Raw genomic sequence first — 16,017 nt, forward strand, 5'->3', positions numbered from 1 at the left:
ATTATTTCTACAACTTGGAAACATTAAAGATTTGTCCACTTCAACCCTTACCTAACAATGCTTGCACCCTGATCTCAGATTTCCAGCATCTAAAACTGTGAAAAATTAACTTCTATGTTTATAAATCCCTCTGTCTCTAATGTTTTATCAACCTACACTAAGACAGTCATTAAAATTTACACATAAAATATGTATATTTTAATATATAAATTATTTCTTAATAAAGTTCCTTTAGGAAAAACCTAATGAATAAAAATATAATGCATAATAATTTTATAACTTGATGCTGATAAAATATTAAGTTATTTTAAATGAAAACAAAATCTGAAGCAACAAATAGTAGCAGAGCAGGAATCTGTCACAGTGGTTGGGGTGCTACTTGGGATACCCACATCCCATATCCGAGTGCCTGGATTCTTGTCCTCACTCTGCTTCCTATCTAGCTTCTTGCTGATGTGCATGCTGGGAGGCACTGAGGGATGGTTTGAGTGGCTGGGTTCCTGCCATGTATACAGGAGATCTGGATTGAATTCTTAGCTCCTAGGTTTGGCCTGGCCCAGCCTCAGCAATTGCAGGCATTTAGGAAACTAACCAGCAGATGAAGACCTTTCTCCCTCTCCCCTCTTCCTCTCCCTTCTTCATGCATTGCCTTTCTTTTTTTTTTTTTTTTTTTTTTTTTTTTTGACAGGCAGAATGGACAGTGAGAGAGAGAGACAGAGAGAAAGGTCTTCCTTTTGCCGTTGGTTCACCCTCCAATGGCCGCCGCGGCCGGCGCGCTGCGGCCGGCGCACCGCGCTGATCCGATGGCAGGAGCCAGGAGCCAGGTACTTCTCCTGGTCTCCCATGGGGTGCAGGGCCCAAGCACCTGGGCCATCCTCCACTACACTCCCGGGCCACAGCAGAGGGCTGGCCTGGAAGAGGGGCAACCGGGACAGAATCCAGCGCCCCGACCGGGACTAGAACCCGGTGTGCCGGCGCCGCTAGGAGGAGGATTAGCCTAGTGAGCCGCGGCGCCGGCCCATGCATTGCCTTTCAAATGAATACATAAAATATTAAAATAAAAATGACTATAATTTATTGAATACTTACCAGATATAGGGTTTTCTGTTAAACATTTGAACACATCATTTTATGTTTTTAAATTAATCTAGAATGTATTACTATTAATCCCACTTTACAGGTGATGAAACTAAAACCTAGAGAGTTTACATTCTTAGAATACATGCATGTTATCACATTCAACTAAGTGTCAAAGCTATGACTCTAAACTACTCTGCTATATTTTACTACAATCTTCATTATGTTTCCTGAGGAATAAGAATAGAACCATCCAGAAAAAAAAATCTTAGAAAGATTTTATATTTATAAATAGCAGTGTGCAATTGAGAAACTAAGACTACATCCCACATACTTTTAGTATTGCTTAAGTATTGCTAAGAGTTTGGAATCTGTTGCTAAACATTTGTTCTATGTCTCAGCTGACACTAACAGATGAGAACTGCACAACACACCATACCACAAACTCCAGACCTCAGAGTTCCACAGGAAAGTGATTTACCAAATAGCCAGTAATGTTGCCCACAGTAGAGCAGAATGCATGGAGCTGAATGGTTTCAGTGCCACTCTGCACTATAGTAAATCTGAAGTTAAAGCTGGACAGCTTCAGTGCTCACCAACTGATTCAAAATTATTCAGGAGCGGCTCTATGGGGTCATGAACTGAGCTCAACATGAATTCCTTTTTAATCCTGAAACCACCCAACTTCCTGAAATTCCTTCAGATCAGTCAATTATCTAGAACAAATTTTAACTTCAAAGTGATTTGAAACAAACCTGAATATAAAATTAAGCACAACTTTCTTTTTTTCCTAAATATGTCTGTAAAATCATTTGTTACTCATTCAGAAATCTAACAACTACAATTTCTGTTCTCTGATTTCGATTGCCATCTTCTGCACACAGGAACACCATAATTCTAAGTGCAATCATCTCACTGAGGAAATAACATTAACATTTATTTAAGAATAAATCCTAGTCCGTAAATTTTTTTAGCTAAAATTATCAGGCCTCTGTTACTGGACAGATACTCCTTTAATAACACAGTAAAATGTGAAAGTTTTACACTTTTTTATTTCTATTAAGGAAAATCAGGCTCCCTTCAGAAAACTTCTGGCTACAATTCAAGTGAAAAACTGTCAGTTTTCAAGCAGAGTCACTATATTTGGATCTAGCATTCTCTGAAGAAAAATCCTTCTTTCAAACTTTTAGATATTGAAGTGCTCAGTGGCTCAGACTATAGTTCTTTTCTCTGCATGTGCTATCTTATCTATCTCATGCATTTAAGTACCATAGATCAATAACTCCCACTGCCATTCTCGTCATGTTGTCCTGAGTACAAATGCAATCACTCACTTAACATGCCCATAAGGATCTTCAGCAAAATATGATCTCACCAACTCCACCCATATTCATTTGTACTTTTCCCCATCTGACTCTATTCTTCTAGTTAATCAGGCCAAAATCCATGGAATAATCTTTCATTCCTTACTTTCTCCCAAACCCCCATCCAATGCAACAATAAAACTTTTTGGTTCTAAATCCAGCTGTTTGTCAACATCCGCAATGCTATATTCAGACTAAACCTACCATCTTCTATTGTTTGAAAACTTCTGTGGCTTTCTATCTGTCTCCCTTCTACTCACACCATACTACAACAATCTAGTCTATCCCAAGCAACCTAAATCAAAAGTAAGATTATCTTACTTTTCAACTCTTCTATTGTAAGCATTCAATTGCTCATTCAGGACAGTCACTGTCAAAGCCAAAATAAGGAAGTTAACTACAAGGCCTACATTATGTGCTCATTTACTTTGTCACTTTAACCATATTTTCTGCTTCTACCTGCCCTCAAAACCTGGCTGAATTGCTTCACCTTTGCTGTTACTCCGACACCCCTGAAAAATTCCCACCTCATACTTTGGTGCTAGATGTATCTTCGACCTGGCGAATCCTTTTTCTAGACATGCAAATAGCTAATATCATCATTTACTTCAAGTTCCTCCCAATATTATTCAATGAAACGTTAGATAATCAATTATTGAAATTGCAAATCACATTTCCTGGGCACATACCATTCCCATTATCCAGATCCATTTTTTTCTTTACCATATATGTCTCCTTCTAAAACACTATACAATTTGCTAGTTTATCATATTTAATGTGTAATGTTGACCCCCTACACAAAAAGGTACACTCCACAACAGCAGAAAATTTTACGTATTTTGTTCCCTAGTGAATTTTATTATCTAAGAGAGTGATTTATGCAACATATGTATCTTACTAAAAAACAGAACATTGAAATTATGAAATATGGAATTTCCACACATTCATTCAACAAATATACTGGAGGCTCACAATGTACAAGTCCCTGTACTAGCCTTTAGGATAGAGTTGAAAGTAAAACATATTTAGTCCCTGCTTTCATAGAGCTCACGCCTACTGAGATTATAGTCACTAAAAGAAAAACAAAATACAAAAACAAATGCATAAATGAAAATGGAGAAAGTGCCATGAGAGAAAATTATAACCTTCCATAAAATTGTAAAATGGAGAATAATTTAAACTGGAAGTTCAGAAATTATTTAAACATTAAAGAAGTAACATATTGGGGCCAGTGCTGTGGTATAATAGGCTAAGCCTTGGCCTGCAGGGCCAGCATCCCATATAGGTGCCAGTTCCTGTACTGGCTATTTCTCTTCCAATCCAGCTCTCTGCTTATGGCCTGGGAAAGCAGAGGAAGACGGCCCAAGTGTTTGGGCCCCTGCACCCGACTGGGTGACTTGAAAGAAGCTCTAAGCTCCTGGCTTTGGAGTGGCCCAGCTCCAGCTGTTGCAGCCATTGAGGAGTGAACTGGTAGATGGAAGACCTTTCTCCGTTCTGTCTCTCCCTCTGTCTGTCTGTAACTCTACCTCTCAAATATATAAATAAAATCTTCAAAAAAAAGTAATATATCAGATGAAAATTGAAGACTAAATAGCAATTGAGATATTAAAGAATATAATATACATTTAGGAGAAGCTCCTGAATTAAGACAGATTCAAAACTGGTCAGTTATTGGAGCATAATTAATGGATTGGAGAACACTACTAAATATGGCTAAGAAGGCAGCATGGACTACCTTGTGTCAGACTTTATTGGCTGTGAGAGAGTTTTGAATTTATACTAGGTGCAGGGAAGACTTTGAACAGAATTAAGGAGATAAGAATGTGATAGGAATTTGTGATTTGTACTGTCATTCTGCCTATTGTATGGGAAATGACAAGAAAGGAACAAAGTAAAAGCAGAAAAGACAATCAGAATGCAATGGCATTAGTTCCAGTGATGAATGACAATGTGACGTGCATGTATGATCAGGGTAGTAACTGCTGAGATTGAAATCATGAGATGAATATTAACTACATTTTGAAATTATGATCATTAGGCTATAGATATATTAGGTCTAGAAACAGATATGGCTTTCCAACTTCTATCTATGGATAGAAGGCTTCTACCTGTGGATGACACAGGTAGCTGAAAATGTTATGATAACAAATGGATATTAATATACTGAATAAGTTCCTTAATGGAGAGACTGACATTAGAAAGAATGTAATGGGGAAAAATTTAGATCTGCTGTTTAAATTTATTTAGGTTCACTTTTGTGATCATGCTATACTTTGTATATTTTGTCCCAAATTGGCCCACAAGATTCTGTAAGAATGAGTCCCACAATTTTGCAGCACAATGAACAATAGGCTGAGTATTTCGTATGTAGCAAATCTATCAGATATATATAGTATAAGTAATTCTGAATATTATATTCTTTGATTCTTAGGACAGTAAAGATATAGTAGGTCTTCCTACATTCTCATATTCAAGGTCTCATTTCAGAAAAATATCAACCTGCTTCTCTAGTGTTTTTTTCAGCAGTGAGCAGTGATTTTTCTTGAGCCTGGGTAGACCAGGTACAACAAAGTGAGGCACCAGGTAAGCAAAGCCTGGGAACAAATGCAGATATCCTGACCCCTGAGAGAGCAAAAATGAGAAAAACTAATAATCTGGATGCCAAGCCTGAGTATTTGGCAAGAGTATTCCAGATGTTCAAACCTGGCAATGGACATAATCAGAAACACAGTGCAGCAAAACAACTATGAAAGATTTACATACCACTGAAAAGCCACAGAGAGAAGTAATATTCATGAGTTCAGATAATATAATAGTCCCAAGGTTTTCACCTTACATTTTGAGCTAGTTTTAGAACAAGGGGTTGAGAAGGGTATATAATGTGGGAAAACTAGTCTTGCAAAGAGGTCTGTTCCATGAAACAAAATATCATTGCAGAGCAAATCTACCTGTAGTAGTTTCCAGTACCCTTCCTGGATTACTGGTTAAGGAATGACAAATGTGGGTCAAATGAAGCTAATTAAGACCAGAAGGATTGCAGCCGGAGCTGTGGCGTAGCAGGTGAAGCCGCCACCTGCAGTGCTGGCATCCCACATGGGCATCAGTTGGAGTCCTGGCTGCTCCATTTCCAATCCAGCTTTCTGCTACAGCCTAGGAAAGCAGTAGAAGATGGCCCAACTCCTTGGGCCCTTGAGCCTACGTGGGAGTCCTGAAGGGAGCTCCTGGCTCCTGCCTCTGGATCAGTACAGCTCCGGCCATTGTAGCCATCTGGGGAGTGACCAACAGATGGAAGACATCTCTTTCTCTGCCTCTCTGTAACTCTTTCAAATAAATAAATAAAAATCTTAAAAAAAAAAAAAAAAGACCAGAAGCATTAAATACAGAGATTGATTATAGCAGAGAATGGTTCCTTTAGCGAGCATTCACTTAGATCTCCTCCTCCTCAGTTGAATGACATTTTGTTGCATGTGCTCCATTATTAGCTTGAGAGCCCACTGCAGGGATTAGTTAAGTAGTTTTATGAGTCATTTAGAGTTCTAAAACTCTACTACTTGAATATTTAATATTTTACTTATTATTTTCTTACATGTAATCATAAAAGTTATCTAAAGCAATAATTATTGAATTTTAAGTCTGTAAAGAGTTGTTAAGAACTAACTGGTAATAAGTAAATGTAAAATATCTTTCCAATAAGAGGGAATAGCAAGATTATAATTTCCATGTAAGATCCTAAATATCTACTTCTTATTGACTTTACATGATATCAAATTACAACGTCTAAGGCCTAACAGAACCATTGAAAAAAGTATTGTGTCTCACATAAGCTGGGATATATTTAAAACACTGCATTATCACTGTGCTAAAAAAGATAAGATCTTTTTTCATATCTTAAATTAGAAGTACTCAAATTCTTCCATAAATTCCAAAGAATGTTGCACAATACCAGATACCCCCAGCATGCTCCAAAGCCAAGTGGGAATGAAGTCTGGAATTTAGGCTTCTGCCAGTTTTACACATCTTGAAACAATATGGTTCACAGCAACATAGAGATTAGCTGTCTCAATCTTCAAGTGGCAATTCAGTATAGAAAGGAATATTTTTGTCACACATCCTCCCATTCAGTTCTCAATACGTGGTCCCTATAAGAGTATATTGTCAACACAATCCTCTCTTTTAGATATTTCTCCTATGGTAGCAACACACATATTTTAACATCAAAGTTTCATAATTTTACTCCAGTTCACTTATAGACATTTTGTTCCAAGGGTACAATAACAAGATTAAAAAAAGAACTAATTAACATGAGAATTCTGTTGTGGCAATTATCATGCATTTGCTGTGACCCTCAAAATCCAATGTATAAATAGATTCCTTTAAAAATAAAATGCAAAAAAGGAAAATAACTAAATAAATGAAAATAAGGCAGAAAAATAAGATAAAACTAGGAAAGAGGAATACCCAAAATGCTGTATCTTAGAGCCCACTACCCTTAATGGCTATGAGAGGGCCACACACTTGGCTTCTGGAAACCAAAAATATGAAAGGATATTCAGTTAAATTATTTCTATCATTTATAAAATAAAAAGTCACTCAGGACAACTATTCCTAGCTCTGAGTCAGAAGAGACAATTTCCCTTAAGTCCTCATAGACAGAGTACTACAAAATGTAATAAACTATTTTTCTTTACAAATCCTCACAGAGATCACAAGTCTAATAACTAATTTTGGCATGTTTATTTTTTATGGATCCTCAGAAAAACCTGATACCTTTGCCCCAGAATAGATATTTTAATTCATAATTCCACATTCACTGGTGTTAACTACTCAGGTTATATCTATCTGCACTGGAAGCTCTAAGAGACTAGGTTCCTTATCTATTCTGTTCAGTTATTTCTGCCATTGACAAGCATATTTCTGGCTTACTATAAATTTCAATGAATCAACAGATGGATGATGGACGGATTAACAGGTGAAAGTTAGTTTTTTTTTAATCCTTCAAAACTAAATAGCATCAAATCCAAGTGCATTTTTGATATGTCACATACATCATTCTATGGTTTCATAACAGAAGCTGCATACTGATAGGAGAGGATGAAAACCATCTCTCTCAGGAAATTCTCTGAAACTCTTTTGATATGAATCAGAATTTTAATAATTATTAAGCGATTGAGAATTTAAATATGTATCTATACATTAATTACAGAATTAGATTCTGATAATCATTCAACCTCAGTAATACTCATGACTCTAGACTGACTCATTGAGAAACATTTCTAAATAAAGCCACTTTGATTTAAATGTCCCATCTGTAATTTGGAGATGAAGTGGGTAGGATGAGATAAATCTTGCCTGAAAAGGAGCCTATGAGATTATATTCCTAAAATTATTTATGAGGAGAATGTGTTAAGGACACATACAAGTAGAGATTACACAAATGGCAGAAGTCTACTTCCAGCTACATTGGTGCAATTCCCTTAAGGTTTTATCCCCTAAATACTCTCAATTTGTGTTAACAGATAAATGTATTACAGTGACCCCAGGGCAAAATTAACTTGAATACTTTTTCACTAACGAAAAGTTACCAACCAAAATTATAGTCCCATGTTTGTGTTCAACCTCAAAGTACCCTTTCCTGGAAAGCTGGTCAACTTTTCTTAAGTGTTTATGAATTATTATTGTTATAAGAAAAAAATGTTAACATTTTAGTATTTGACAGTCTTGTTGGTTTGGGAAAAGTCCAAGAGCATCAGAAAATTTTCAGTTAACTTATAAAGCCAAAGGAAGGCTCAAAAAAGCAAAAGAAGGAAGAGGAAGAAGTGGGAAAAGTACCTCATGCATTGTACACAGTAGGGATTAAATGAAAGAATTCAGATATTAGTTGAATGGTTGGTGTTCTGCGTGTTTGATTATCAAGCTTTTATATAATCTTGTCAAAAAAACGAAAAATGCATTACCATAAACCTTCTGATGAAAAGTGAAGTGCGGATATAAATAAAAATAATATGGGAGGCAAGAGGAAAATTATCAACATGAATCCAACTTTTACCAAGAACTAAAAATGCACACAGATACATCCGTGCTCTTTTTGTCCTTGGTGTACAGACACTAAAGCTACTTCAGAAATGCTTTCTTGTATGTGTTGTCTTCCTGTTTACACTCTGTACTCTTTGTATCTGTTTCTGCCAATATTCTTGAAATCTGTGATCATGCGTGCTTGAAATAATGAATAATTTGCAGGGAAGGAGAGCTCGAGGACACCTCTAGTTTTTTCATTCTGAAACCCTGCAGTCTGTATGTTAAAAACTGCACATGGCCTGGGATTTTTCCATATTTGAAAGTTCATAAACTTGGGGGCCGGCACCGTAGCTCACTTAGTTAATCCTCCATCTGCGGTGCCGGCATCCCATATGGGCGCTGGGTTCTAGTCCCGGTGGCTCCTCTTCCAGTCCAGCTCTCTGCTGTGGCCTGGGAGGGCAGTGGAGGATGGCCCAAGTGCTTGGGCCACTGCACCTGCGTGGGAGACCAGGAAGAAGCACCTGGCTCCTGGCTTTGGACAGGCACAGCACTGGCCATTGCGGCCATGGGGGGGGGGGGGGGCGGGTGAACCAATGGAAGGAAGAGCTTTCTCTCTGTCTCTCTCTCTCACTGTCTATAATTCTACCTGTCAAATAAATTAAAAAATAAAAGAAAGTTCATTAACCAGCCTGTTATTATCTATAGATGCTAACAGAATGAGACTCAAGCGTCAATGCCAAAAGATTTTTAAGGGGGGGGGGGGCGGGTGAACCAATGGAAGGAAGAGCTTTCTCTCTGTCTCTCTCTCTCACTGTCTATAATTCTACCTGTCAAATAAATTAAAAAATAAAAGAAAGTTCATTAACCAGCCTGTTATTATCTATAGATGCTAACAGAATGAGACTCAAGCGTCAATGCCAAAAGATTTTTAAAGAGAAAGCACTACTCAGAGTTTCATGTTGGTTTGTATTGGTTCCCTCACCCTAACCCTCTAGTTCCACAATGACAATGCATAGCTGTGGGTTATACTGTACCTGGTGGGGAGTCTGCCTGCCTTGCCCAGGCATGGAACGACCCCACAACCTGACTGCTGGCAGGCAGCGGGAGCCCCAGGCACTTTTCCCCATCCTGCTCCCTGTTAAAGGGCCCAGTAATTGCCAATCAGTTAAACAGGCTCCCGGGTGTGGCCCAGGCCCATTAGGAGCACCTGGAAAGCTACCCTAGCTACGTGACCTTCAAGCTGATTGGAGAAGCATAGTGGCGCCAATATCGGTTCTATCCTATAGAATCAGTGTTGCCCTGAATTACTTACGTCCCTTCTGCTTGCCCTTTAAAAAGTGTGCCTAATCATTAATAAAGTGGACATGTTCACCGAAACTTGTCTCTGGTGCTTCTTGCAGAAAAAGCCATCGCTCCACCATCCCAGTTGTGCGGGCCTCACGGTCAAGCAGCACATATAGCAGCACATCCTGGACACCTACACACTTAGTGAGCTTCATGTACAAAGAGAAACACGGAGTATGAAGGACTCACTGCTATGACAGTAAAAGGAGACAAGTCTGCTCTAGGTCTGCACAGTTATCCCTCACTCCTGACAGCTGCTTGCTACAAATACAATTCTGCAAGATCACCTAGGAGAAGAGTCATCAGAGAACTTTGTATTCCTTGTATACTCACTAGCACATTCAGGATACCCAGGGGCAATGGAAGATTGCCTCTCCCAACAATGTGATGAAGTCCCAGTTCTGTGCCTAATATAGCTCAGCTATTCTTCAAGTTCCTATCTCAAGCTCTGAATTGACACTGCCTCAGTATGAATCTCAAGTTTACCACTTTAAGAAAGATATTTCACCACTTTTGCTTCGCTTTCTCTGACAACAATTGGAATAACAAACATCATAAGATTAAGTGAGCTAATAAACACATAATAGATTTAGAACAGTGCCTGACATATATGGTGATGTTTCTATTTTAGTTCTTGTTTTAATACTTCCAAGTTATACATTTTTAGCAATAACTTCTTTCCTATGCATCTAGAGTGTGTTGCCAGGGCCTAGCACTGGTCTGACACAAGTAAGTACAGGAACATAATTTATTTAATTAATCAACAGAGGACATAGCAAGGGCCATCATTGATTGTTCACTACTTCTTCCCCAAACCTCTCCTTTTAGGCTTTACTAATTATATTATGAACAATTTTAAAAGGCAGCTCCATTTAACATCTTCACTTAGATCTGTTAAAAGTAAAATAGCTGACTGGGAAATACTTTCCCTGAGATAACATTTTTATAATATCCTTAGCTAATTTTTGCAACATGGCTGAATTAAGATAGTTTATGCTCATCAGTGAGATTATGAAAATGTTCCAGGTACATTGCTTTCTGTTGATAAAGATTAGAAAAACCTAAGAAAACAGAGCATTGGCAAATGCTAGATTATTTTCTTCTGATTTTTATCATGTCACAAATAGAATTTCAGGAAGTCCGGTTCATATTAAGCTTCATTTTGACTATTCTGACATGAGACATATACACTTTAAACATCAGGCTGTCAGGAATAGAATTATATTTATTGTACAGGCTTGTGCACTTGACAAATTATTGGTCCTGAGAGCTGTCTCACCTGCATATAGGGCTGGCCACAGGCTGCCTGAAAACAATTTAAAGTAATTTTGCAAAAAGTATCCTTTTAAGATATTCAAATACCAATAAATACCAGCTAAGACCTTGGAATTCTGATTCATATAAGGAAAAATTACCTTTGGATTGAAAACTTTTAGGACATTTTCTGTTAACAGGAATTATTATAGAATATACTCATATGTCTAAATTCCTGAACAAAACAAAAAAAGACGGTTTACACTAAGTATAGAGTATATTCTAAGTAGAGGGTAAACCCAGTCAGCAAACCAACACAGGTACTTCAACATAACCAAATAAATTCTTTCTTAAAATTATTTAGGTACTTTAATTGAATCCTATCTAATTAAGTTGCAAAGCCAAACTGTTTCTTCATCACATTTCTGAAATTATGGTAATTTTATTATCATTTATGCAGGATAATCTTAATTTTCCAATACAGAAATACTGACTTTATTTTCACTATTAAAGTCCTTATATATCCCAAACTCAAGGTGAACTGCTATAAAATTGAACTTTCCTTTCTCCTACCTGAAAATTCCCTGACCCCCCGCCTAACAGAATTTCCTCAACTGCTAGGTACACTAAATACAGTTTTTTTTTTTTTATTTCGTTGAACCAAGGAATGAAATGTTTTCCCCAATGTACTCATGTTCTTGCATTAAATGAAAAGAAACTGAACTAATTATTGTTCACACTGCACTTCTTAAAAAGAACGATGGGACCTTCTTGATGTTATAGGTAGAAGCCTCGCTACAAAGCCCTCTCCAGATGTGGAGAGCTGATCTGCTTATAGCCTAACTGCCTTCATTCCTGCTGTCACTACTATCATCACTGGCTAAGGAAGAATCCAGAGGAAAAGAGTGCTGTATTATTTGTTGCTAAAAATTCCCAGAAGCTCATTTATATTCATACTTCAACAAAACATGAAAACATGAACAATAAAACCATGAAGAAAGCCATCTGTACTGCACTCCTAAATCTGCTCCTCCTTTGTATAGTGTATTAAAAATTTGAGAGAGATTAAAATTTATTCCATCACTTTTCAAAGAAGGAAATTTAAGCTTGTAAAGATTTTAAATGCCCCAGGATTAAAACTAGAAATAACTTCTATGGATTAAAATGCATCTGTTGAATTAGTAAAAAGGGCAAGGTGATACATATTCACCAGACTGTTTGTTTTCTTAATATTTAAATATTGTGAAAGTTAAAGACTATTTCCTTAATGGTTTCCAAAATATACACATAATCTTTCCTAGAGGCTACTAATTCACTTAGATTGTCTCACACAAATTCCTCCCTCCCTACCTCATTAAAAGTTAATTAATCCTTCCTCCCTCCCTTCCCTCTTTCTTTCCTTACTTTCTTCCACAAACAATGAAATGTGAAAATGTTCCAGGCACTGCATTTGTCACTAGAAGTTAACCAGAAGGAAAAAAATGAAAATAAGCACTTTTCCATCAAAAAGAGCAGGCAGATATCCAAAGTACTAACATTTTCTACCATAAAAGGTAAAGAGCAATTAATTTTCTCTCCCACACAAATTTTACAGGTTCTTTGGTTCAAAAGGAAATTACACATCAAGTTAGGTGCTTTCCTTTCGCTATATATGGCAGTTAGTTTTTACTGCAAAAAAAAACTTAATGTGAAAGTAGAAAAGTAATGGAAAACACTTTTTATAGCTGACTTTGCAGGGCATTACATCACAGTTTGATTAATGCACCTCGTTAACATTTAACTGTCTTAAGAGAAATATTTTTCTTGTTTACACTCCACATTTCTTCCTTCCCCCAAGCTTAATTTAATGTGAAAACTCCTACCAATATAATTGTTAATGCTTGAGAATTTTTGTTTCTGTTCACAAAGCATGAGATACATTTTTATGTGCTATGTAGTATATGTGTTGAAGCAGCAATAACATTTCTCATAGGCTTGCAAAAATAAAACCTAAACTAGTGTCGTTATTTCAACAGCAAAAATCCAAGATTTAATTAATAGCAAAGAGTTATTCTTCCAGAGATTAAGTGAAGATTTTATTTAAGTCCAACTCAGCAAGGAAAATTGGGTTCTTAATTGTTATTTGATATCTGTCTTGTAGATTCCTAATGACTTCATTTTATTATCCAGTAGCAAAATTTTACTAAAAGTAATTTTCTGATTGACTTGCACTCTACGACATATGAGTCATTTGAAAATAAAAGTTAATTAATCAGACTTTATTGTAACTAGACTGTGCATATTGCCATTTCTAACAGCAACACGTATATGAAAAGATGGTTCCTATAAATGATTTCTAAGAAGTTACCTTGGTCAACTTGGATGTAAATGTGCATGAGAAATACACTACCTAACCAAAAATAAGGATTTCTTTTTGTAATTAAAACAGAACTTTAGAATAAACATTTCCCTGAAAATATAAATTAATTAATTACAATGATGGTCAAACAGGGATGGTTCTTTTGTAAATTAGCTGCACATTTTATCTTTCTGACAAAAGATATTACCAATTCATTTTTAAAATTCACACTTGCATTCAACTGACATTAATATTTACTGAGTACATGCTGTATATAAGAGGTATTTTTGGTTTGTTTTCAGAATACACAGCCTGAAATAAAGTTAATAGATGTTATTAATGGTGATATGTAAGTTTCTGTAGAAATGTAGTTTAACATTACAATAGAAAGTTTTGCCATTTTTCCTCATAAAAAATGAAATTATATTTAAGAATTGACATTATTTCTATGAAGATAAGAATTTAAAACTACTACTTAGTATATTTGAATCACTAAGCCATTACATTTTTTATTGACTAAGTTAAATTTTAGCCAAGTTATATAACTTTGCTATACATGTTTATATTGAATAAAATATATTTCAAAATTGGGCTATCAGTAAAGTAGAAATGTTATTCTTTTTATATAATCTTATTTTTAACTTTGCATTTTTAATTTTTGAGCCACAAAAGTGGAGATGCCAAATTTAACAATTCATTTCTCTAATATTAAGCTAATTCTGTTATTTGAGTAACCTTGGATTCCTAGTAGGAAGCATCTATTGACTTTGTGTGGAAAGAAGGAAGAACAGATTTGCACTGACTGGTGGAAATGTATGTATATTATCTGGATTTTTTAGAAGTGAATCCATAAGACTCACAAACTCTTCAGTGCCTTGTCAGTGAAGGAGAGTGAAGAAAGATCATCCTGCACAGAGAGGCAGTCATGGCCAGTGGGACGAGGTTCACACTTGAAAGAGTAAGAATTGAAACAGGAAAAGTTAGCAAGTGTCCTGAGTCTCCAGAAGGAGTTTTCTGGTGGAACATGTGAAAAAGACTACTGAGTAAAGTCTTGCTGGATACAAAACAGCATTATCTAAACTGAAGGATTATGGAACTAGTTGTGCCAACAAGCTTCCTTCGAGTGTTAACAATGGAAAGTGCCACACTGTGGTGCTTCCCCAACCTCTAACATCTTCTGGTATAGCTGATGACCGACTCCACAGAAATTCTAACAGCCTCTGTCCACATGGTCTCTCCCCCTTTGCTCTTTCTCTCTGCCATAACATGGAAGATCCTATTTTCTAAGTTCTTTTGCTTCATAGTTGTTAGGGGCTACCTATTAAAATAAAAATTTCTTATGCCTAATTCAATTGAATTGGTTTCTGTGTAGACTATGGGCCTTGAACTACTGTATTTTTCAAATTTCCACTTTTGATTTTTATGCACACTTCACTTAGAAAATTAAGGTAAGAAAAAATATACAGAGTATTTAACTACTGGTATCAATAGATACCAAACATCAGGAAGAAAAGAGAAAAATTGAATTGTGGGGATTTAAGTAATACTTCTCCAAAAATATTATGCTTAAATACACACACAAACATACACATACAAAGCTTGATTATTTGTGTTAGAAGTTCAAACCTCACTCCCATGGTTAATGTCTTTTTCAAAATACAATATTTTAGATATCTAAATTATTCTCACCTTAGATTCTTGTTAAACATAAAGAGTACTACTGGTTGCCTAAAAAGATTACAACTCTGTAAACTTGGAAACAGATTAAGAAATCTACACTTAACAAGCTCCTTGGGACCAGTGTTATAACACAGTAGGTTAGGCTACCACCTACGATGCCAACAACACATTTGAGAACTGATTCAAGGCCCAGCTATTCCACTTCTGATTCAGCTCCCTGAACATGCACCTGGGAAAGCAGTAGATAATGGTCCAAGAGCTTGGGCCTCTGCAAACCTCATGAGAGACATAAATGGAGTTCCAGGCTCCTGGGTTCAGCATGATGCAGCCCGACATTGTAGCCATTCATGGAGTGAACCAGTAGATAGAAAAGTTCTCCATCTGTACCTCTCTCTGAGTAATTCTGCCATTCAAATAAATAAGTGAATCTTTTCTTAAAAAAAAAAAAAAACCCTCTCTAGTTTACCTTAAATGACTAGAAGTTTACAAATCTCTGAGTAGAAAGAACCACACTTGAGTTTTCTTCCACCATCACTCACTACTGATTTGCTTTAAATCTATGTGAATTCAGTTTCTTTTATCTATAAAGTTTGCTTAATAACATGTCTTAAACTGCTACTAAGAAGATTTACATGAAAGTATTATACTGAAAGATATTTAGTAGTTATCAAAAAAACTAAAATAATATTGTTATTATAACAAAGATGTTTGTGGAGATGGATGCAGAACCAAGAAATGAGTGGGTGCATAAATAACATTGGCTTTGTTCTTGTGCTCAGAACCCAACAGTATAAATTCACTCACTGATGCCGAACTTTGGGTATGCCCAAAGTTTATATATCACTAAACAAACATAAAATAAAACAGGCCCACTTTCATTTTTAGTTCAACAATGCAAGGTATTCACACTGTACTCCTCTCTCATGCTGTCTCATTTATTTGGTT

The sequence above is a fragment of the Oryctolagus cuniculus genome, chromosome 2 (genome assembly GCF_964237555.1).
Source record: "Oryctolagus cuniculus chromosome 2, mOryCun1.1, whole genome shotgun sequence".
In the NCBI taxonomy this organism is placed as follows: domain Eukaryota; kingdom Metazoa; phylum Chordata; class Mammalia; order Lagomorpha; family Leporidae; genus Oryctolagus; species Oryctolagus cuniculus.